Source organism: Coffea arabica, chromosome 7c, assembly GCF_036785885.1.
Source record: "Coffea arabica cultivar ET-39 chromosome 7c, Coffea Arabica ET-39 HiFi, whole genome shotgun sequence".
NCBI lineage: Eukaryota > Viridiplantae > Streptophyta > Magnoliopsida > Gentianales > Rubiaceae > Coffea > Coffea arabica.
In genome coordinates, this window is record NC_092322.1 from 38,564,458 (window position 1) to 38,590,146 (window position 25,689).

Below are 25,689 nucleotides of genomic sequence, written 5' to 3' on the forward strand. Positions count from 1 at the left end.
CTTTTAAATGTTTTATTTTATCTATTATTTATTCGCTTTATTTGTTTCAATTTTATTTATTTATTTTAATTTAATTTGTAATTATTTGGGGAAGGCAATTAAATGCCACAATTGTAATAGTTAGGTATTTCTTTAATCATTTATTTATTTATTTCCCCTTTTAGATTGTAGTAGAGTTCCCCAATGTAATAGTTAGGGCTCATTTGTTTGCTTGCTTCATTTTGCTTGCGTGTTTGTCTGCCTATGTGTTTAATTGTTTTCCCTAGGTTTTTGCATCTAGATGAGCATGATTATGTGCTACGTGCTAGGTGAAACTATGTGCTTTTGCATGTCTATTTGCTTTTATTAGTATATATGATTATGTAGATGGAATGCACGTTACCGTGACTAGTCCAATGCTAGTCATGGATTTCCCCTCGAGCCCTTACAAGTCCAATGCTTGTGGGAGAGCATTAGTAAAGGGCTAGTCCAATGCTAGACCCAATAGGGCCGTCTCGCGCGCTAGCATATACTTGCATGTCTTCATTACATCTTCATTCATTTTTCCTTTTTAGTTTTACATTTTTACATGAACCTTCACCCCCTTTCCCGCAATTGACATACAATTTTAGGACTTTGCATTTCATTCTAGTCATTAGGGTCATCTGCTTGATTAGATTAGGGAAAACCCCTTGGATATGGGATATGGACGAATTTAGCTTTCTACCCTTAGCACGCTCGTATTCCCACTATTAAAGGGAAAATTGAGTCACGAACATGAGTTCCTCGCACCCGACATGATGCATTCCTTTAGATCACTTATATTTGTATAATTATTTTATTTTCATTTTCTTTTCTTAGAGTCTTATATTTTTGCATTATTCGTGACCTCTTCAAAGAGTCCACATTAGGCATCACAATTAATGTGATTGGTACCAATTGAGTTTTGAAGAGAAATTTCGACCCCAATACCTTCTTAGGTCTAGGGTTTGCATTCATATAGTACATCCAAATGTGATAAATTTTTAGATTAAAATAAGAAAATCTTTGACTAAATCGCGCAACTAATCTTGGATAGGTTGAAAGGGTGCCTTGAATTCTTATCCTTGCCTTCCCTTTGTTCAAATGTGACTCCCGAATTTTTTCTCTGATTTTTATAGATTTGAAGTCGTTTAAAAAGGGTTTTCTATTTTTTTCTTTAAAAATTTATTTTTTAGGTGATTTGGTACATCTCAACTCAATACCAAGTAGCGACTCCGATTTTTTCATTCAAAAACCCTTTTTAAACTATTATTTTGGGTCAAATCGTCGTATTTTCAAGTCCCATTTAGACCCATGTTCTTTATTTTTCTTTTAAATAAAAAAACTCATTTTTCACTCAAAAATAAATCAAAAAATCATTTTTCTAAACTAATTTAATTTATTTTTCTTTATTTATAAAAAATGAGGCGCGACAATTGGCGACTCCACTGGGGATCTAGAGAATTCGAGCAAATTTGATTTAGTCAATCTTTTTCTTCTATTAATCTTTTTCATGTATCGCATTTGGATGTTTAGGGTTGCATTTTTTCCTTTCTAGGATTTTTGCATTTCGCGCGTATCAACTCATTCCCTCACCCTTTGCGTACGATTGATTTTGATGGATGGATGATTTTTTTATGTTTATTCCGCGCTTTGCATTGCATTTGGGTAGGGATAATACCCTAGAGTCTCGCGTTGGTTCTCGATCCCTCCCTTCCAAAAGGAGCACTAGCATACGTGCATACGTTTTATTATTTATCCCTCATTTATTTTTCTTTTAGTGGATTGTCACGCCACTCCACCCTATTAGGATTAGACGACCCACTTGGACGTGTGATCGCGACACGACGTGTGCGTAGCATGATCCGAGAGATCATTCAATCTTCCGCTTTAACCTATGGGTTAATAGCTTTTAGCTTTTAGTCGAAAGTTGAGGATTTTTAATAGATTCACTCAGACATGTAGTCGTGACACGACGTATGCGTAGCAGTGTCTGGGGAATCGTTCGAACCGCCGACAAAGAACCTTGGGATTGATGACCTTTGGTTTCCAAGTCTGAAGGTTCGGGGAGCTAAAACCTATCGAGTCTAGATGCATTAGTGAATCAATACCTCATGCATTCATGATAGTTTACCTAGGGTAGAGTCTGCCTTACCCTATTAGGGACTCTATTCACGAGGGGAAGGATCCAACCCCTCTCTTCCTTTTTATTGCTTTCTCTCTTTGTATTGCTTTGCTACAATGTGTTATGTGTATTTGTCTGATTGAACTAAATTTTCTTGGTTTTTGTCTCAATTGCATTCATAAGCCCTAGAAAATAAGAGTCCTGGCATGGTACTCTCTAGGAGCCTACCCTATTTGATATGACACGTTTAAATTCAATATTTCGCATTGGCAGCATAAATACATTTCATTTTAGGTTCACCCCGACATACAAAAAGAGGTTCCTTTAGGACACGTTTCATTGGTGTACTGCATATTTAGTCGCTTTGATAAACTGGCATCATGCATCCATCTTAAAAGGGAATGCCATTTAGAAAATCCCGTGTTAGAAACAAACCGCCTTGTGTCTCGGATACTTAATCCAAAGGGACTTGCACGTTTATATTTTTTGTATCATCCAAAGGGGTAGTGCACAAGGTAAGGTAGGATCCGATCTTCCCCATGATAATAGGACAACTTTCTCACATTAGAATATGAGCATTTAATAATCACTTTTTGGCCATTTTAGACCTAGTTGGTAAAAAAATTCCTTGCGTAAAGGATATTAATTTGAAGAAATTCATAAATAATTCCTCATTGTTGAGATGATAAATATATTGAGACCAAATCTTGATTTTAGAAAGCTCATAGATTGATATGTATCACAATAAATTTTTGAAACTACCAATAGATAGACAATTCAATAAACCATCATTTCCATTCAATTCATTTGATCAAATTATTCATCAAATTCATCCAATCTATTTGGTCAATTCATTCATTTTTACGACAATTCGGTCAATTTTGAATAAATCATCATTTTCATTCATTTGACCAATTTACCCCTTTCAGGATGATCCGGTCAATTTTGAATAAATCATCAATTTTATTCGACCAATTTACCCTTTTTAGGGTGATCTGATCAATTTTGAATAAATCATCAATTCCATTCAATTCATTTGACCAGTTTACCTATTTTTGGGGTGATCTAGTCAATTTTAAATAAATCATCAATTTCATCCAATCCCTTTGACCTGTTTTTTCCCTTTTAGGGTCTAAGTCTAAGGTTCACTGAATAAACTAGTTGAGACGTGTAATCCTTTTAAGAGTAGACTTTTTTTCACACATCATTTTGTGTATCGATCAAAATAAGCAATCCATTCGGATTTTGTTTTCATTTTTTGGACAAATGTCCCTTTTTCACTCCAATTGGACAAATTTTTTCAAATTATTTTTCATTCAATAAGTTGATCGTATCCATCAGGTATTGTATAGTGCCTACTCTGGAGGATTGCATTCTCATTCTAGGCCTACCCTTGGCACAAAAAGGGTTCCCCCATAAGACATGCATCTGAATTACTTTAATTTTTACTAACTCGTGTCTTTTTCTCTTTCTTTTTCTTTCTTTTAACAGCAGTTAAGCTAGAAAAGGAGTCTAAATAGGGATTTTCCTAAATTTTCAGGTGTTTTGCAAATATAGCTACACAAAAAGTCCCATCGTTACACGATCTCGCAGTCGGGCTTTGAGAAACTGTGTAAACATGAGTACACACCCGGAATCATCCGACAGGCCTGTAACGTCCCCATTAGCTGATTTGGCAAACCTAGGAGCTCAACTGAGTGAAGTTTTGAATAAATTCAATGAGCTGAATATGGAAATGACCACACAACGGCACATGATCGACCAATTAGTTGCTGGACGTGACAGCGGTACTCAACATAAGCCTGTACCTGTTAGTCAAACTAAACCACAACCATTATCCATATCTCATACTCAAACCCTTTTTTCTCCACATTCACTTGAAGAAGCTTTCACCTATCCCATCCATGGCCCACCACCTACCTACGCACCTAACATTCAAATCAACTTTTCGTACGCCCAAATTCTCCAAAATTATCCGACGGTTGGTATGAACATGTCATTCGAACCTCAAGGACCACATTACCATCCCACTACAAAACCATTCACACTAGACACCACTGCCCAAGGAAAAGTTGAAGCTGGAAAATCTTCCGCACCAATTGAAAAGAATTTGCTAAAGAGATTGGAACTGTTTGAGGAGCTCATAAGGAAAAATCAAGGTTTGAGCAAACAAAGAGGTCTGGACTACGACGAGCTGTGCCTATTTCCGGATATGCAATTGCCAGTGGGTTTCAAAGCGCCCAAATTTAGCAAGTATGACGGAACTGGCAATCCTAAAACACACCTTCGGATGTTTGCAAACAAACTAGAGAGGCTGATAGATGATGAAAATCTGCCTGTGCGCCTATTTCCCGAGAGTCTAGAAGGCGACGCATTGGATTGGTATTCGAACTTGAAACCTGAGGATATGAGATCTTGGCTTGATCTATCAACCACTTTTGTGAGGCAGTACGAAAATAATTGCGAGCTCGCTCCGACGAGGACCACATTGGAGGGAACTAAGAGGAAACCATCTGAGGACCACAAGATATATGCAAAGAGATGGAGGAAATTGGCTGCCAAGGTGGAACCTCCAATGACTGAAGAGGAAATTGTCCGTATTTTCATTAAAGCTCACGATCCACCATATTTTGAGGAGATTTTTCGAATGACAGGGTGTTCATTTGCAGCAATTATCAATAAGTTGGAGGAGTATGATGAATATGTCAAAGCAGGGAAAATCGTCAATGTATCGGCTTTAAAATCACAGTTGGACGCCTTGCAAGGTCATAAAAATGGAAAGGAGCCCCAATTCAAGAAGAATGAAAGAAAAAATGTTTTGGTGTGGGGCCAAGGCCCTTCTTCTCTACCCAGATTTCAGCAATACCCCACATATTCATCATCCTACACATACTACCCAAACCCACACCCTGTTTATCATACTACTGTCAATCACCCTCGCGCTTGGCCAAACTATGCAAACCCACGTACAATGCCTTTCCCAATATCTCAAACTAACCCTCAAATTCGACCTCGTCTACCTTATAATCCCAGACCTGCTCCACCAAACAAACAGACCTACAATCATCCTCAAACTAATAAAATGCAAAATCCTAGCCGATCTCGAAGTTTTACCAACTTAGACAGGCCCATTAACCAACTGTACGAACAGCTCAAGACCGCCGGTAAAATTGATGACATACCTCCTCCAAACTACCCTCGTTGAGGCTTCTCTGTTGGGTACGACCCTCTAGCTGCTTGTGCCTATCATTCTGGAGCGCCCGGTCACTCGACCAGCAACTGTTGGGTACTAAAGCATAAAATCCAGACTATGATCGATGCAGGAGATATAGTGCTCAGGAAAAGGGAAGAACAAGGACCGAACACAAGTGCGAATCCTCTTCCCGAAGACAAGGATCCCAAATGAAGAAATTTGAAAATCCTGCAAGGGGCTGAATTAATGAGATTCCTCTCTCTGGAAGAGAAGTTTCGATAAGTCTGGGGAATTGTTTTGGTTAAAGCCAATGAAAAATCATTCATACATGTGTCTTTTATTTAACTATATTTTTTAACAGTTTTCAATCAACTGGTTTTTGAAGACGTGTTTCGTTTCGCAAGTAACATGATATTAAGTTTGGTTTTGGTTCTTTCTTAAAATGCAATAAAATGTACAGTCTTATGGATACCGTGTTACTTACGTATTCTTTTCGAATGGCAAAGAATAAAATTCTCTGGCCTTTTTGGATATCATTGTTTCGAAGTTTGATGGTAGCAATATCTCATGAATGTGAATTTGAATTTCAAAATGAAGGAAGCAGTAAGGGGACATTTGAAAATGTTTCAAAGCGGCCCGAATGGTATAAAGAGAAACTTGAGCCGGGCTAGGGTCAATGTCAAGGGAATAAAATTAGCATTCACTTGAATGAGAAGTAGAAAGAATGGCACAATAAGAAGAGCAAGCCATGACTATTTACAGAAGGAGATAAAGTGTTGAAACATATGTTGCCAGTGCAAGAGAGGGCTAAGGGCAAATTTGTACCAAATTGGTGCGCCCTTTTATTGTCAAGAAGATATTGCCTGGTGGAGCACTTGTTCTCTCAGAACAGGATGGACAAGTTTTTCCTTAGCCAATCAATTCGGATATATGTAAGAAATGCTTTATCTGATAAATGAAAGTTTTCTTTTTAGGGTTAATGCGAAAAATGGAATGAAAGTCAGACCCTCTTCATTTCCCATTAAGACATTGTATCTCTAGTTATCCCTTTTGAACATTCAGAATAAATCATTTTGTTTGGCAGCCCCTGAGAATCGCAAACCCCACACTGGGGCAAATTCAATATTTTGAAGGAAAGCTGAAAGAAAAAGAAATGAGCAAAAGAAAATCTCAGTTAAAAAAAAAAACTGGGGCAAATTTGAAAATTTCAAAGGATGAAGGGAATGACAGAAGAAAAAAAGGAAAATGAAAGAGAAGAGAACCTTAGTTGAGAATAAACTGAAACAAGTTTTGATTTAATCCTAAAATAGGTTTGGTACAATAATGCGATCTCAGATCATTTAAACCATTTTTAAAATCCGCTTTCAAACCTTAACTTTTCTTAACACCTCACCTGACCACATTACAAAAAACTAAAAGTCCTGGCATCCGTTCTTTGCATCACCTCCTTTAGAAAATTTTTTAAATCATATGGTAAATGATGTCAATACGCCTTCACCAATTTTGCAAGGGAAGAATTGTCGAACTGATGCCATCATTTCTTAAAGCATATTTCTGAATTGATAAAGGCTATTGGTAGGCTTTGTTCTTCAGGTGAAAACTCGAAAGGGCATCTTTAGGAAAAGGGGTAAAAGACGAAGAAAGAGAAAGAAAAGAAAAGAAGAAGAGCAAAAAAATGAAAAATGAAAAATGAAAAAAAAAGAAAATAAAAGGTGACGTGATAAACTTAGTGAAAACCCAAAAGGGCGCTAAGGCAGGGTTTTATGATGAAAGGCGAGCTTGGAATGAAATGGCTGGAGACTCAGTTCATTGGACTTGCTATTTCTTGTGGCTCGGTTGCCACCATTGAATTCCGAAAAAATGATATCCAAGGGGTCAAATGTGGCAATTGGTTCGAGATCAAAGTGTTTTGGTTTTTCCAACATAAATTGTTGATTTTACAGGTTCATTCTTCAAAAATTAGTTTTCTTTCAATAAAAATAAGTCATTGTATTTATGTTACTGAGATGTTCATCATTTTTGTGTAAATAAAATATTTTTCTTCTATTTCATAGTCTTTTTTATCTCTTTGGGTTTATCAAATGGCAATCCCTTTGATTTATTGAAAGTCCCTAGACACCAAATGTTATACTTCGTCAGTGTTGGAAGTCAACGAAATTTGATATAATTCACAGGGCAAAGTGGAGTTTTGTAGCATTGAGGGAAAAGCATCAAAATACTCATGTTTACACATTTCTCGAAAGTCAGACGGATTAAATGGTGGTGACATTATTTTAATTATTTCACATAGCAAAACTGGGAAAAATTAAACATTCAGGGTTTAAATAGAAGAGGAAGTGCGAACTAGTGCCTTAAAGAGGAGCAACAATACCACAACGCAAAGCAAATGATTGGTTGCACAAAAATTGATTCGAACTGGGGCAATTTCTGAAAAGATTTTTCAGGTAAGTATTCAAGAACCATTTCATGCACTAACGTGTGTTTTATTTTTTTATATCCGTTAGCATTGGGTTCAACCCACTAACGTGTCCACCATTAGCATCGAGTATTGACTCACTAACGTGTGTTTTATTCATATCCGCTAGCACTGGGTTCAACCCACTAATGTGTCCACCATAAGCATCGAGTACAACTCACTAACGTGTCATTTTGTTTTATTCATATCCATTAGCATCGAGTATTGACTCACTAACGTGTGTTTTATCTTTTATCACCGTTAGCATTGAGTACAATTCACTAACGTGTGTTTTGTTCATATCCGTTAGCATTGGGTCCAATCCACTAACGTGTTTTCTAACCTCGGTAGGGCCGAATTTTATCCCGTGACCGTTAGTACCTCGTTGGGATCGGGTTTTATCCCACCAACTGAACTTTTACATTTATCTATTTTCAGTTCAAGGCAGAACAACCACAGGTGAGCATTTGGTGTCTACGTCTTTGTCTTGAGTTTCTTAGAAACTCAGACAAAGAGGGGCAAACTATAGACACCAAATTTTTAATTTAATTTATTTACTCTTATTTTTATTTTTAGTTATTATTTATTTTCAGTCTCTTATTTTTATTTTTTATTTTTAAGACATTTTCATTATTAAATTTAAAAAAAGAAAAGAAAATTTCCACAAAAAAAGAAAAGTCATTTTAATCATTTCCTTATTATTATTGTTAATTAAAAAAAAGGAGGGCAAGCTCACGGACCTGAGATGCGTACGATCAAAACCCCTTCTCATTTTTCATCTGCAAAAACGCAGATACAAAACAATTTTTCAACTCCTTTTCCACGATTTTTCCTTTTTATTTTGCTGATCCGTTTGATCAGTCCACTTGGCTTTAATCGCTGTCCTAAGAGCATCATAGGACAACAAACCATCTAAGGGTTTATAAACCAGGAGGAAGACATCAAGTAAGGGGAACCATCGGATGTTAGGGCTAAGAGATCTTTGTAGCTATAAAAGGAAAGCTAAGGAGTGCGTGAGGGAGGAGAGGCTTTTTAACGGCTGGAGAGGAGGAGGACTTTTTGGTGATGGCTGAGGGTTGAGGGAAAGTGAGAGAAAATCGAGAGAGTTGAGAAAAGAAAAGAGTGAGCGAGAGGGAGTGTGTGTGTGCCGGAGCCAAAAGAAAACAGCAAAGGAAAAAAAACGGAGAGGAGAGCAGCGGCTGAAAAAAAAAAGGAGAACGTGAAGGAGGGAGTGAAAGGGGACGGCTACAAGAGGGTTAGCTAGAGGAGAGGAAAGGATCTGGTGAGGCGGCTGAGTTTGATAGATAGAGGGAGTTTGAGACGGCTGATGAAAATAAGGGGGGCGACTGAGAGAATACGACGGCTGGGCTTGATAAGAAAAAGCAGAGGAGAGTAAGAGAGAGCTGAGGTAGAGAGAAAAACAGGACGAGGCTCTAGTTGACGGCGGGATAGCAGAGCGAAAAGAAATCGGACGAGAACCACCGTGTGAGAGGGAGAAAGGGGAGTAACCAGAGGAGGTAACAACTGAGAGATAGTAGAGTGACGGCGGAGAAAGAAGGAGAACAAAGCCGTCATGTTTTGGTCACATCAAGTTTCAGTGAAAAGCTAAAGGTAACGTTTTTTCCTCTGTAGTTGTTTGGGAGTTGCTGTTCTATGTTAGAATGCCTTTTCTTTTCTATGGGGGTATTTTGATGAATCCATGAAGCTTTCGTTTGATGTTTATGGCTGATCTTTGTGTATTTGAACAAGCAAATCCACAAAAATGGCATAAAACTTTTTGGGCAATTCTGATCGATATCTCCTCTTTGCTGTTTACGTGTAGTAAGGTTTTATTGCTGATTTCTTGCTGTTTTCCCTTCCATATTATTCTTAGTATCTTGCTTGTTGTCTCGGTTGGGCTTTAGAATATTTTCTCGAAGTCCTGAGTCGGGGGTAAGTAGATGCTTACATCATCTTGCATTGTTCCCTCATTTCGGTTGGGATTTGGTTGAACCCGTTCCATGGCCTTGTTGCATTTCATGTTTAGGAGCCTGGTTGAATCTTCCCTCTCCCCTTCATCCCAGGTTTTTGTGCTGGAATATATTAGAATTTGTATTGGGTCATTTCTAGGTTAGTATATCAGAGTTTAGAGGAGCCGAGAGTCGCTCTTGATCATGATGCAGCCGTGCGAATAGATTCCTTTTCCTCTTGAATTGCTGAAGTTTTGGCTGGGCTGAGATATTGCAAGAATGTGTGCAGAACCTGTTCTTTCCTTGTTTTCTGGTCGAGTCTTAAGTCTGTTTTGGCTGAGTGAAAGTGGCATGAACATATGTTGCGGCTGAGTTTCTTTTGCTGCATTTTTTTTTGTTATTCTCGGTTGGGAGTAGTTAGGGGTAGGCAACCATGTTTGATCAATGTTAAGGTTGATGTTTGAAGATGTGTGAGTTTGGCATTTCATTTGCGTGAGTTGAAGCTGCAAAACTCGCAACAAAAAATTGCAGAAAAGAAGCTTCATTAGCTGCCAAAGAGTGAAGCTTCTGTTATCCAGATTTGCATGACATCTTTTCCAAGTTTTTTTGCTTGTTTGGCTTGTAGTAGTTATGCGATTGTTGTTTAGAATAAAGCTTTGATGTTTGGTTGAAAAGGTTTTTTGCTCAAAGTGGTGTTTTGAGGTTTAAATCCGCAAGTGAAAAATGAAAGTTGCGGCTGTGTTTTTTGGATCGCAGAAAGCCTTCATCACATGCTTCAACAATTCTTGTTTTCTTGTTGCAGAACATTTCATGGTGTTTTGCATGCTTTACATGAAAAATAGCTTCCAAAAGTTGCACTTTACTCCCCTTAGCTTCTATCTATGCTATAAAGGCCCAATTATGTTCTAATTTCTTGCAATTAGGTTCTAGAGTAATTTCAATTTGAACCATTACTCGACCTTTTTATTACTTATGGACTTTGGAAGTTCCCAAAATATTTTAATTGGACTTGAATGATTGGTTAATATATGCTATTGGGTCTTGAGTAGTTTTTATTTTAGTGTTTTGATTGATAATTTACCTTCTTTGCAATTATGCATTATTTGATTACATTCAAGTTGAAATTGGGAGGGATTTGGTGATTTTGTTTATATTTTACTATTTAATTGGTGTCTTGAACTTTTTTATTGTTTTGAAACTAATATTTCCTTCATTTGATTACCATTTGTAAGGGAGGTAACCTCTATCCCTTATTTCTCACTTTATTTGACCCTACGTGCCCTACGTGACTTTACGTGTTGCATGCCTTTTAAATATTTTATTTTATCTATTTATTTATTCGCTTTATTTGTTTCAATTTTGTTTATTTATTTTAATTTAATTTGTAATTATTTGGGGAAGGCAATTAAATGCCACAATTGTAATAGTTAGGTATTTTTTTAATCATTTATTTATTTATTTCCCCTTTTAGATTGTAGTTGGGTTCCCCAATGTAATAGTTAGGGCTCATTTGTTTACTTGCTTCATTTTGCTTGCGTGTTTGTCTGTCTATGTGTTTAATTGCTTTTCCTAGGTTTTTGCATCTAGATGAGCATGATTATGTGCTACGTGCTCGGTGAAACTATGTGCTTTTGCATGTTTATTTGCTTTTATTAGTATATATGATTATGTGGATGGAATGCACGTTACCGTGGTTAGTCCAATGCTAGTCATGGATTTCCCCTCGAGCCCTTACAAGTCCAATGCTTGTGGGAGAGCATTAGTAAAGGGCTAGTCCAATGCTAAACCCAATAGGGCCGTCTCGCGCGCTAGCACATACTTGCATGCCTTCATTATATCTTCATTCATTTTTCCTTTTTAGTTTTACATTTTTACATGAACCTTCACCCCTTTTCCCGCAATTGAAATACAATTTTAGGACTTTGCATTTCATTCTAGTCATTAGGGTCATCTGCTTGATTAGATTAGGGGAAACCCCTTGGATATGGGATATGGGATATGGGCGCGTTTGACTTTCTAATCTTAACACGCTCGTATTCCCTCTATTAAAGGAAAAATTGAGTCACGAACATGAGTTCCTCGTACCCGACATGATGCATTCCTTTAGGTCACTTATATTTGTATAATTATTTTATTTTCATTTTCTTTTCTTAGAGTCTTATATTTTTGCATTATTCGTGACCTCTCCAAACAGTCCACATTGGGCATTACAATTAATGTGATTGGCACCAATTGAGCTTTGAAGAGAAATTTCGACTCCGATACCCTCTTAGGTCTAGGGTTTGCATTCATATAGTACATGCAAATGTGATAAATCTTTAGGTTAAAATAAGAAAATCTTTGACTAAATCGTGCAACTAGCCTTGGCTAGGTTGAAAGGGTGTCTTGGATTCTTATCCTTGCCTTCCCTTTCTTCAAATGTATCTCCCGAATCTTTTCTCTGATTTTCGTAGACTTGAAGTCGTTTAAAAAGGGTTTTCTACTTTTTTTTTTAAATTCATTTTTTAGGTGACTTGGTACACCTCAACTCAATACCAAGTGGTGATTCCGATTTTTTCATTCAAAAATCCTTTTTAAACTATTATTTTGGGTCAAATCGTTGCATTTTTTAGTCCCATTTAGACCTATATTCTTTAATTTTCTTTTAAATCAAAAAACTCATTTTTCACTCAAAAATGAATCAAAAAATCATTTTTCTAAACTAATTTAATTTATTTTTCTTTATTTATAAAAAATGGGGTGCGACATAATCTGGCAGCACTACCTCAAGGCTGTCACACTGTTTAAAATTAAAATGGACAATAGGGTAGTAAACTACCATAAATGTTGTCCCTTAAGTTCTACTAATAATATTGCTCAGGCACGGGGGACAACATGCAATGTGTGTTGGGATTGCCTGCATAGCGGCTATTATAACATTCTTTGAAGATGTCCCACCTCATGTGTCTCCAATCTGGTACATAAATATATTGCCCTTTGGCACAGAGGACCCCATCCTCGAGCCAGAATTATTTCATCTTTCCTTCATTGGCTAATTCCGTAAGCGTTTGAACTTATTCGCTATGCTGTAATCCTTCCCTGATGTGTTTCAAGAGTAACACCTCGGTCGTATAGACAGGCGTGACGATGTTTTTGCGACTAAAAACGTCAGCCATTTGAGAGTTAAGTAGTCCAACCATCATGCCTGTTTATTTGAGAGTTTCTTTCGTGCACGCGACTACGCGCGACACATAGTGTTCTGGTAGAAAAATCAGGACCGTTAGTAGACACATACCTTATTCTCCCAAATGAGTGCAAAATCTTGGAGGCTTGCATAAGGCATAGAGGTTACACCAGATGTTAGCAGAAGTATGTAGTAAACCCTAGAGGCATTCAAAATATTTTAGGTTATTCAAGAGTCTTGTGGAATTGTCTGAAAGTTTTGTACATAGGAGTGGTCTTGTGTAGATGGTTATAAAGATTAAGTGTAGAACTACTTTATGCAGTATTTTCTCAATACTTGTATAGCTTTCTTGACTTGCCTATAAATAGGCCAAACCCCTTCATTCGTAACCAATTTTGTGCAAGTATTCACAAGTGCAATACAAGTTTTTCTTAACCTCTAACATTCTGCTTCTTTGCTCACTACTTTAGCTACCGCACATTTTCGTGCACGTAGGCATAAGATTGAACCAACTAACCGTTCATAGTCTAAATTTTGAACGATCGCTAGCACCTCACGGTGTGTTGGTTTATAAAAATTTAAATAACTCGTGACAAATAGTATCAGAACTTAATACCATCATAAGGTCTTGATGACGATAGTAACAATTTTGAACGTAACAAAGAAACTGCAAGAGAAGTAAGTCGCGAGAAGCTGGAAAGGGCCGTCCATACTCATGACAAGAGTAAGCGAGACAAGTTGGTCGTGTCGGAGCCAATAGCAGCCCTAGAGTCGAGATTAGCAAGGGTGGAGCTAATCGTAGCCGATCATCACAACCGATGGGATGAGTAGGACCAACATATGGAGTAGTTTAATAGTAAAGAACTGTGTTAGGGCATGTAAGGGGCGCTCCATGAGGCCATGGATCAACTGATAAAAGGGAACGATGCTATTCAGGATTTGGTCAAATCTCTGCAGGAAGAAGATGTTCAACTCAAAGGAAAGTTGGAGACATACAAAGTCCAACTAGCATAGGGTTCTAGGGTGACCATTGGAGAACCGTCAGCCATTCTGGAGGAGCTTGCGAAGCTTAAAACTGAGGTTGATGCGTTTTGGGCATAAGGGACAGCAGGTGCGACCGTGACCGCACCAAGAGTTGAGGTTTCGAGTCCGAACGCTTACGGAGGAGCGAGAAAAGTAAGGGAGATCGAGAATTTCTCTATAGATTCGAATGGTATTTCGACACTCTTAACATTGTGGGAAACAATACTCGTTTGAGGATGGTTCCACTATATTTTCAAAATTCAATGTTGATATGATAGTGACTAAAGTGCGATAAAGAATGCATTCAAGACCGAGATTAAAGCCGAATTTGAAAGACGTGAGGCACAAGCCAGACTCCACCGTCTCCAACATAAAGACGGGTATATGAAGGGTACATCAACGAGTTCTCCAACTTGTTGTTGGAGATTCTTAAAATGGCATCCGAGTACGCATTGTTCACATTTCTTGACGATCTATTATCGTGGGCTAAATACTGAGTAGAAAATAATGATCTTCAAAATGTTTTTCAAACCATGAAAGTTGCCCAAAGGTTCATTGACTTTTAATGAAAGGATTCGGCCAAGGACAAGGGCAAGAAATCGAGCAACGAAAAGAGTAGGGGTGACAAGTCGAAACAAGCCCAACAATCAGAGACCGACAAGAACAAGCAGCATAAGGAAAAGAGCCCCGATGACCGTAAGCCAGGAAAAAATTTTGAATAGTGCCACGTTTGCAAGAGTAAGGAGTACTACGCTCGTAATTACTCGAGTTGTAACAGCTTGCAGCAATCGCATAAGAGACTGGCCCAACGAAAGATTACATGCATCTAGTACCTCGACATCCAGCAGGCAACAAATGACAGGTTACATATACGTGGACACTAACATTAATGGACATCGAGTCATGGCACTACTGGACACAGGAGTGGATATCAATTACATGAGTCAAAACACCGCACGTTGGATGGGACTTACGTAGATGTCGACATCGGAGCTTTTCAAAAGCATAAACGATAAATGGACGCAGCTTATGGGAGAGGCCAAGGAAGTAACTATGAACTTGGGCCAATGGATGGGCACGACTAACTTCTTTGTCGCCCCGATTGATGATTATGAAGTGTTCTTTGGCATCCGTTTAATTGATTATTTGAGACTAATTACTATCAAAGGAGTTTCATCCAAGGCGTGTCATGGATCACGCGATAGAACTAGTAGAGTGTACGAAACCAGCCTCCCAACCATCATACCGTATGTCTCTCAAAGAGTTGGAGGAGTTACGAAAGCGGTTTGAAGAGTTTTTTGAGTCCAAATCCATCACTCCCTCGAAGAGTCCCTTTGGTGCACTGGTTGTCTTTCAACATAAGAAACATGAAACTTTGCATATATGAAGAACAAGTATCTCATACTCCTCATCGTGGACTTGTTTGATCATCTTCAACTAGTAAAAATTTTATCTAAATTTGACCTATGTAAGGGGTACTATCAAGTGAGGGTCAAACTGGGGGAAGAGGCCAAGATGGCCATCACCATAAGGTATGGGTTGACGTAAAGTTTAACGTGATGTCATTTAGGCTAACCAACGCACCAATCACGTTTTACACACTCATACAAGAGATGCTGAAAGAATTCTTACACAAACTCATCGTGATTTATGTCGACGACATCATTATTTATAGCAGTAAAATGGAAGAGAATGTTGAGTATTTGAGACAAGTGTTTGTTGTCTTGAGGGCCAACAAGTTGTACTTCCAGAAGGAGAAATGCGAATTTGACCTATGTGAAATATCTTTCTTAGGCCACATTGTGGGGGACGGAAGGATTCGTACAGATATCCAAAAGATTAAGGCAATGTGGAGTGGGGGACACCGACATCGTCCACGAAACTACAATCGTTTCTTTAGTTAATGAAATACTATTGATGGTTCATAATAAGGCATTCAACCATTGCTGCTCTGTTAACCGATTTGCAGCGCAAAGACAAGACGTGGAGCCGGACATCTGAATGCCCGACAGCGTTCGAGTCCTTAAAGGATACAGTAACAAAAGAGCCGATGTTGACACTGCTCGACTTCACCAAACCGTTCGAAGTGTACACCGACACATTCGATTTGGCCATTGGAGATGTCTTGATGCAAGAAAGCCATTCTATTACTTATGAGAATCACAAGTTTACTGATGTGGAGAAATGATGGCCAACTCACGAAAAAAAATGCTAGTGGTTGTGCACTAGTTAAGGGTCTAGAAGCATTAACTCAAGACCGCCACATCTTTTAAGATTAAAACGAACAAGGCGGTGAGCTATCACCAACGTCATTCTTTAAATTCAGCCAATATTACCGCTTACTCACGAGAGACAACGTGTGGTATGTCTCGGGTTGGCCAGCATAACGTTTGTCGTGATAATCCTTAATGATGTCCCTTCTCAGGTGTCCCCAATTTGGTACATAAATACGTTGGCCTTTTGCATAGAGAATACCGTTCTCGAGCCAGAGCCATTTCATCTTTCCTTCGTCGGCTAACTCTATGAACGTTTGAGTTTGTTCGTCATATTGTAACCCTTCCTTGATGTACTCTAAGACCAGTCCCTCAGTCGTATGGACAGACGCGACGTTGTGATTGCGGCTAAAAATCTCAACCATGATGTCCATCTTGCCCGAACTATATTCAAATTCATATTTGGCTCCATCAAGTAGTCCAACTATCATGACTGCTTGTTTATGAGTTTCTAGAAATTAGGTGTAGGAACACTGTGTAGAATTTTCTAAAGGCTTGTATAGCTTTCTTGACTCGCTTATAAATAGGTCAAGCCTCCTCATTTGTAACCAATCTTGTACAAGTATTGACAAGTCCAATATAAGATTTTCTTAGCCTCTGACATTCTCCTTCTTTATTCATTACTTTAGTTACCTTACATTTTCATGCACGTGGGCATAAGGTTGTACTAATAAGTTTTGAACGATCGTTAGCATCGGACGGTGTATTGGCTTATAGGAATTTAAGTAGTTCGTGACAAGTGGTATCAGAGTTTAATACCGTCATAAAGCCTTGGTGACGATGGCAATAGTTTCGAACGTAACAAACGAACTACAAGAGGAGCAAGTCACGAGAGAGTTGGAGAGGGCATTCCTACTCATGGCAAGGACAAGCGAGACAAGTCGATCCTGTTAGACCCGATGACAGCCCTAGAGTCGAGGCTAGCGAGGGTGGAACTAACCGCAACCGATCATCACGATCGGTGGGATGAGCAGGACCGACGCATAGAGCAGCTTAATGGTGAAAAGCTGCGCGAAAGCATGCAAAGGACACTCAATGAGGTTGTGGATCAGCTAGTAAAAGAGAACGATACTGTTCGAGACTTGGTCGAGTCTTTACGGAAAAAAGTTGTTCAACTCAAGTGAAAATTGGAGACGTGCAAGGCCCAACTAGCACAGGGTGTTAGGATGACCGCTGGAGAACCATCAGCAGTTCTGGAGGAACTTGCGAAACTTAAAATTGAGGTTAATGTATTGTGGATACAAGGGACAGTAGGTTCAACCGTGACCATACCAAGAGTAGAAATTTCGCGTCTGGAAGCTTATGGAGAAGCGAGAAAAGCATGAGAGATCAAGAATTTTCTCTTTGGGCTCAAACGATATTTCAACGCCCTTAGCATCGTGGGAGATGATGTTCATTTGTGGAAGGCTCTATTCTATTTTAAAGACTCAATATTGATACGGTGGAGACCAAAGTGCGATAATAGACGCATTCAAGGCCGAGTCTAAGGTCGAATTTGAGCCAGCCAATGTCGAACATGAGGCGCAGGTCAGGTTACGCCTTCTCTAACATAGAAACGAGTATATAAAGAAGTACATCGACGAGTTTTCCAACTTGTTACGGGAGATTTTCAATATGGCACCCAAGGACGCATTGTTCATATTTTTTGACGGCCTACGACGTGGGCTAAGGAACGAGTGGAAGATAAGGATCCACAAAACATTTTCCAAGCCATGAAGGCTGTCCGAAGATTTATCGAGTTTCAACAGAAGGATTCGACCAAGGATAAGAGCAAGAAACCTGATAACGAAAAGAATGGGAAAGACAAGTCGAAACAAACCCAGCAATCAAAGACCGACAACAACAAGCAACAGAAGGGAAAGAACCCTAGTGCCATTTGCAAAAGCAAAGAGTGCTACACTCGCTATTGTCCTAGTCATGATAGCCTCACAACAATCACACAAGAGGCTAACACGACGGAAGGTCACATGCATCCGATACCTCGAGATCATGCAGACAACGAATGATATGGATTTCATGTATGTGAACATCAATATTAATAGGTATTGCATCATTGCACTACTGGACATAGGAGCAGATGTCAATTACATTAGTCAAGACAACGTACGTAGAATGGGGTTTACGTGGGTATCGGCGTTGGCGTTTTAAGGGCATAAACGATAAATAGATATAGCTTGTGGGAGAGGTGAAGTGAGTACCCGTGAAATTAAATTAATAGATGGGTATGACAAACTTCTCCATCATCTCGATTGACGATTATGAGGTGTTTTTCGGCATGTACTTCATCAATTATTTGAGACCGATTATGATAATACATGAAGACATCATATTAATTACGCAAGAGAGCAAACCGTATGTGATGAATGTATGTCGTAATATGAAACTCAGTCCCCGTCAACTTGAGAAGCGACTGCGAAAGAATGAGTCGATGTTTACGACAATCCTTGGTAAAGAAGATCTGCCAACGTGCAAATCTAAAGAAACGATACCAATCCTGTACGAAATTAAAAAGGTCATAGTGGAGTTTGAAAACGTATTTTCTGAGGATCAATTGGAGGAGTTTCCTTCAAGGTGTGTCGTGGATCATGCGATAGAGTTGGTGGAGGATATTTACCCAGTCTCTTGACCACTGTACCACATGTCATCCGAAGAATTGGACGAGTTACAGAAGCAGTTTGGAGAATTTTTGGAGTTCAAATCCATCACTCCCTCCAAGGTTTCCTTTGGTATGCCGGTTCTTTTTCAACGCAAGAAAGAAAACACCTTGTATAAATGCAACGATTATTGGGCACTCAATAAAATAAGTGTGAAAAACAAGTATCAGGTGCCCCTAATCATGAACTTGTTCAATCATTTTCAATTGGTAAAATTCTATCTAAACTTGATATATGTAAGGGGTACTATCAAGTGATGATCAAGGCGGGGGACGAGCCCAAAACTGCCATCACCACGACGTATGGAATGTACGAGTTCAACATAATGCCGTTCGGTCTATCCAATGCACCTACCACATTTTCCATTTTCATGCAAGAGGTGTTGAAGGAATTTTTGGACAAGTTTATTGTGATTTACCTTGACGATATCGTCATTTATAGCAGCAATATGGAGGAGCATGTTGAGCACTTAATGCAAGTGTTTGCTATATTAAAGGCCAACAAATTGTACATACGAAAGAAAAATGCGAATTTAACCTACGTGAAATTTCCTTCTTATGCCACATTGTAAGGGATGGAAGGATTGTATGGACCTCTAGAAAACTAAACAATTGTATAGTGGGTGGCACCGACATTGCCCATGGAACCATGGTCGTTCTTTGGGTTAGTAAATTACTACCGACGATTCATGATAGGCCACTTGGCAATTGCTACTCTGTTAATTGATTTGCTGCACAAAGGTAAGATGTGGAGTTGGACGTCTGATTGCCATGTAGCGTTCGAGATGTTGAAGGATGCGTTAATGAAAGGTACGATGTTAGCACTGTCCAACTTTACCAAATTGTTCAAAATGTACACTGACACATCTGATTTGATCGTTGAAAGTGTTTTGATGCAAGAAAGTCATCCTATTGCTCACGAGAGTTACAAGTTTAGTGAAATTAAGAAACGGTGGCCAACTCACAAAAAGAAGATGCAAGCAGTCATGCACTGCTTAAGAGTCTGACAGTACCACATCAAGACCGTCACACCGTTTAAGATTAAAAAGGGTAATAGGATGGTAAGGTACCATCAACGTCATCCCTTAAATTTGGCCAATAATATGTGTTGGGATGGCCAGCATAACAGCTGCCGTAACATTCCTTGAGGATGTTCCTCCTTAGGCTTTCCTAATTTGGCACATAAATACGTTGGTCTTTGGCATAGAAGACCCCGTCCTTAAGTTAGAACCGTTTCGTCTTTTCTTTGTCAGCTAATTTTATGAGAGTTTGAACTCGTTCGTCATATTGTAACCCTTCGTTGATGCATTCCAAGAGCAGCCCCTCAGTCTTATAGACAGGCGCAATGACGTTCTTGCAAATAAAAGCGTTAGCCATAACGTTCATCTTACCCGAGTTATACCCGAATTCATACTTGAATTCCACCAAATAGTCCAACCATTGTACTTGCTTATTTTGAGATTTTCTTCAGCGCGCGTGACTGCGCGCCATCGTGCCCGACTAGCCAGTCAAACACAATGTGCATAGGATTCTGGTAGAAAAATCAGGACCGTTAGTTGATGACATCTCATTCCCACAAGCAAGTGCTAAGCGTCTAATGTGACGACCCCACCTCCCCCTAAGGCGTACCAGAGGGTTTGGCGGACCGCCTGCCCATCTCTCGCCAGGACTCACTCACTAAAATCATGTGCACACACCCCAAGCACCATTAATAATATCCGCAATCCCAGCTTATAATTTACATTGATAGAAACCAAAGTACAAAGTCTTGATATACTTAAACTAGTTCAAAATATATACAATCCAAGTACAAATGTTCCATTCGAGGAATAGCGCGAGTACAAAACCAAAATTCAAAACACAGTCTAAAGTAACTAGACTACGCTAGCCTTTACATCTCTTATGCCTCGCTCGTACCCCCTGTAAGGAGAACAAATGACGTGGTATGAGCTAAAAGCCCAGTGAGGTTCCAAATAGCAAATTGACCATTATTTATAAATACAAGTTTTCGATTTAGCAAGGTAACGAGCATGAAGAGTTCATAAAAGTGAGCAATAACACTTCAAGTAGCAATCTCAAAATGAGCGAGTACAAAAAATTTTCATAAGAAACAATCATCCAATAAACAATAATCATTTCAAGCATAAGGATACGGATAGCTCTCAGGAGCCAACTTCCATTCATCATCAGGAGCTTGATCACGTAGTAGTTGACACTCCGTCAACTCTCAAGTAAAGAAACCGATCCAGTAGAACACCACTTAAACGACTCTCCGTCCACCGTTCAACCCCCAGCTGGGCCCAAAATCCTCAAGAACACGGGTGGTAATACTCGAGTATACCGATTAGTCGAGGAGATATCACTCCACTCGACAATACAAGAGACCCAGGGTTCGTTACCCAATCGACCAAGCCCTTGCCGGCTCGACTAGAGTAACTCGCCACAGGGTTTCTGGAATTCCAGGAAGTGCGCGCATCATAAACAAGTATATCAAGTCAATTGCAACAATAAACAAGTATATCACGTAAGGGCAAGTGCGATAAAATACACTCTTGCCCTAACAATTCACGCATGTGGCATGTAATCATATTGGCACGTATCAAATACAAGTATCAAGTTCAATTCAGTATTTGAAAGCACTCACCAAAAGATATAGTGCCTTTACTGGTCACTTTCAGGTTATATTCCGAGTTCGGAGTCCAAATCTGCGATAAAACTCAGTTTGAGAACTTTGAAACATGACTAGAGTTCGAAACTTAGACGTTTCGTTCAATAAAATCAAGAATTTGAAATTCACTCGGATAGTAGTCGTAAAACACTTGCTCACTTTTTTTAAACGGTAAAACTTTGTAACATTTATACTTGAAAATGCCATGCGAGTCGAAAGTACAAGAGAAACATATTTCAAATAGTCATTATTTCATTTCTCAAGGGTACAAGCTCGGCCAAGTCCTTCCTTATATACCTCGGAACAAGAATACTCAAGTACCCTAGATGGTTCAAGCAGTAATCACTCTTAACCCTTACTCAAGTTGCAAGTAGTTCTCTAGTTTTCGAGCGTAAATTTGGGCAGCATGCCCTTTGTGTTTACCTAATTTTCCAGCCTTTTAGGCTTCATTGTTTTTCTCAAACACAACCCAACATTATACATCTCAGTCATTCATGTCAAGAGCCGTTCCATAGGCTCACAATATCATAATAATAAGATTCACAACAGTAGCAAGTACAGAAGTTCAATGTGGCACAAAACAGATTTGACGTACAAATGCGGAAATAACATATCCGAGGCTACGCTTATCGGATTGAGGTGTAACCTATGCCGTTTCGAAGCTAAGACACAGAGCTACAATGTTCATGAAGGTCACTTAGTCTAGTTTCTAATGTAAATTGGTCAAATTCTCCAATTACCAAACCAGAAATCAATTCACCGGCTGTTTAAATGCAGAACACTGTAATGGACATAACTCAGTGTACACAAGTCCGAATCAGGTGTTCTTAGAGGCATTTTAAAGCTACTTCAGAGCACTACAACTTTAATGTTTTGGTTCAGAGCTAAATCAGAATGGATCCTGGTCAAAAATCGTGATAAACTGGACTGAACTGAAGAAACGGACTACTGGGAAATTCTTAAAGCAGTAGGGGTATTTTGGACTTTTCACGTTCTGCGTTGCTCCGATTGAGCTGAAAATTTGTAGGCACCTATAAAACACCATTTTCTACAACTTTCCTTCTTTGACCAAAGGCCAATTCGGCCTCTAACATACAGATACAATTTCGGACAGAATGCTTGGGAAATTTTCCAGAAATCTGGAATTTTTAGCTCTAAGTGTAGTTTCCTCAAATTTCTGGTTCCAATCACCACTAAACAACCTTATATAACTTTAATTGCAACATTCATGCATCATACATGAACTTGAGCAGAAAATCAGGAACCCTAGTTCATCAAATAAATTGGGGAAAACTACTAAAACATGCTCATCATCCATAATCTCACCATAAAATCAAGTTACTAGGCTTAATATAACAAGATTAGAAGTAAAACTTGGAGAGATAAACTCTCTTACCTTGAATAAAAGTCACCAAGAGTAGCACAAGCTCTCCCCTTCAAGAATCACACCACAACTCACTAGCTAGTCACTCAAGAACAAGTTTAATCGGTTTATTTTGTTTGATTTCTCCCTAAGTTGTTGGATTGAAGATGAAATGAAGGAGTTTTTTTTTTTCTTCTTGTTGTTCCTCCCCTCTCTCTCTCTCGGTTCTTATGCAGAAATATGGAGGAAGATGAGGCTTGGTTTGTCTTATATGGAAGTAAGAGGTTAAGGGTAATTGTGTCCACAATTTTTGGCCAACACTTGGCCTATTCTTGTCCACAAAATTTTTCTCTTTCTTTCCTTGTATTTGAGCCACAATTTCGGTCAAGCTATAATCATGAGGGGGAAGATATTTTGTTCAAGTTCAATAAATTTGTTTGGTAAGCAAAAATGGTGGTCAAGCGGTGCGTTCAATCGGTAATGCGCGGGACCCGCCGGTTCGCGCCGTTTTTCTTAAAAACACCCGTACTAGAGTTTTTACTTTCCATTCACTAACCTTACCTCATTGCTACTACTCACATATTATTTCTCACTTAAAAGTCACTTTTAATCATCAAATTGATCCTTGGCCAGTACCGAAAATTCATTCGGCGGAAAAATCACAAAACCCTAATTTTGCTCAAATCTTGAAACCGAAGTGTAAAACCTTATTTTCTAGGTTTATTTACTCTTATAGTTGAACAATTGGATAGTAGAGCTTTAATAAATAATAATTTTCAAATAAAAGGAAATTTTTAAGAAGACGTGAGGAATTTTCCAATTCCAGTAATTAAAATTAGGGTTTCAATTAAAATATGAGAGATTTAGGAAAACCGGTTAGTCACAAGTAAACTAGGGTTTTTGGCTACCATATTAGGGTTTCTAGTCTTTTTTTTTAAAACAAAATTAGGTTTTAAATCAAACCCAAAGAAATACACTTTAATATTTTCTTCACAAACAACCTCCTAATATTCGGGATGTTACATCTAAGGCATGAAAGCTACACCATACGTTGGTAGAAGTATGTTGTAGGTCCTAGAGTCTTCCAAAATGTTCTAAGTTGTTTAAAAATCTTGTGAATTACCTTAAAAATTTTGCACATAAGAATGGTCTTATATAGATGGTTCTAGAGATTTGTATAGCTTTTTTGACTTGTTTATAAATAGGCCAAACCCTTCATTTGTAACCAATCTTGTGCAAATATTCACAAGTGCAATACAAACTTTCCTTATCCTTCAACATTTTCCTTCTTTGCTCACTATTTTAGCTACCACATATTTTCTTGCATGTGGGCATAAGGTTGAACCAACTAACCATTCATAGATTAAATTTTGAACAGTCGCTAGTGCTGCACGGTGTGTTGGTTTAGAGAAATTTAAATAGCCCGTGACAAGTGATATTAGAGTTTGATACTGTCATAAGGTCTTGGTGACGATGGCAACAGTTTCGGACGTAACAAAAGAACTGCAAGAGGAGCGAGTCGGAAAGGGTCGTCCCTACTCATGGCAAGGAAAAGCGAGACAAGTCGGCCGTGCCGAACCTGATAGCAACCCTGGAGTCGAGGTTAGTGAGGGTAGAACTAATCGTAGCTGATCATCATGATCGATGGGATAGGCAGGACCAATGCATGGAGCAGCTTGACATTGAAGAGCTGCACGAAAGCATGCAAGGGGCGCTCAATGAGGCCGTAAATCAATTGGTAAAAGGGAATAATGCTATTCGGGATTCGATCGAGTCTCTGCGAAAAGAAGTCGTTCAACTCAAGAAAAAGTTGGAGAACAGTCAATCATTTGAAAAGAGCTTACAAAACATAAGGTTGAGGTTGATGCGTTGCAGACACAAGAAATAGTAGGTGCGACCGTGACCGCACTAATAGTAGAGGTTCCGCATTTGGAAGCTTACGAAGGAGCGACGAATGCAAGAGAGATCGAGAATTTTCTCTATGGGTTCAAACGGTACTTCGATGTTCTTGGCATCATGGGAGATGATGCTCGTTTGAGGACGGTTCTAATATATTTTAAAGATTCTGCGTTGATATGGTGGGGACAAAGTACGATGATGGACGCATTCAAGATCGAGATTAATAACAAATTTGACCCGACCAATGCTGAATATGAGGCACAGGCCAGGGTCCACTATCTCCAGTACAAAGACAAGTATATGAAGAGTCTATCAACGAGTTCTCCAACTTGTTGTTAGAGATTTCCAACATGGTACCCTAGTACGCATTGCTCAGCCTGCGACTGTAGGCTAAACAATGAGTGGAAGACAAGGATCTTTAAAATATTTTTCAAGCCATGAAAGTTACCGAATGATTCATTGAATTTCAATAGAAGGATTTGGCCAAAAACAAGGGCAAGAAACCCAGCAACGAAAAGAGTAGGAAAGACAAGCCAAAACAAACCTAACAATCGGAGACTGATAAGAACTAGCGGTAGAAGGAAAAGAGCCCTAACAATCATAAGTTGGGAAAAAATTTCGAAGGGTGCTACGTTTGAAAAAGTAAGGAGTACTACGCTTGTGATTATTCGAGTCATGGCTATCTCGCAGCAGTCGCATAAGAGGCTGGCCTGATGAAAGGTTGCATGCATCAGACACCTCAAGGTCATGCAGGCAACAAATGACAGGGGTCGCATGTATGTGGACACCAATATTAATGGGCATTGAGTCATGGTACCACTGGACACTAGAGCGGATGTCAATTATATAAATCAAAACACTGCACATAGGATAGGGCTTACGTGGGAGTCGGCATCGGACTGTTTTAAGGGTATAAACAATGAAT

The 25,689-nt window shown here is 38.9% G+C and overlaps 1 long non-coding RNA gene across 1 annotated transcript; it reads right to left on the bottom strand.

Moving 5' to 3' along the window:
* Window positions 1-20,546: 20,546 nt before the first annotated feature.
* On the bottom strand, window positions 20,547-23,093 carry LOC140010774 (uncharacterized). Its single transcript, XR_011817914.1, has 3 exons — window positions 22,899-23,093; window positions 21,479-21,539; window positions 20,547-20,754 (listed from the first exon to the last, which is right to left on the bottom strand). It is a non-coding gene; the product is annotated as an uncharacterized lncRNA (long non-coding RNA).
* Window positions 23,094-25,689: the final 2,596 nt, after the last annotated feature.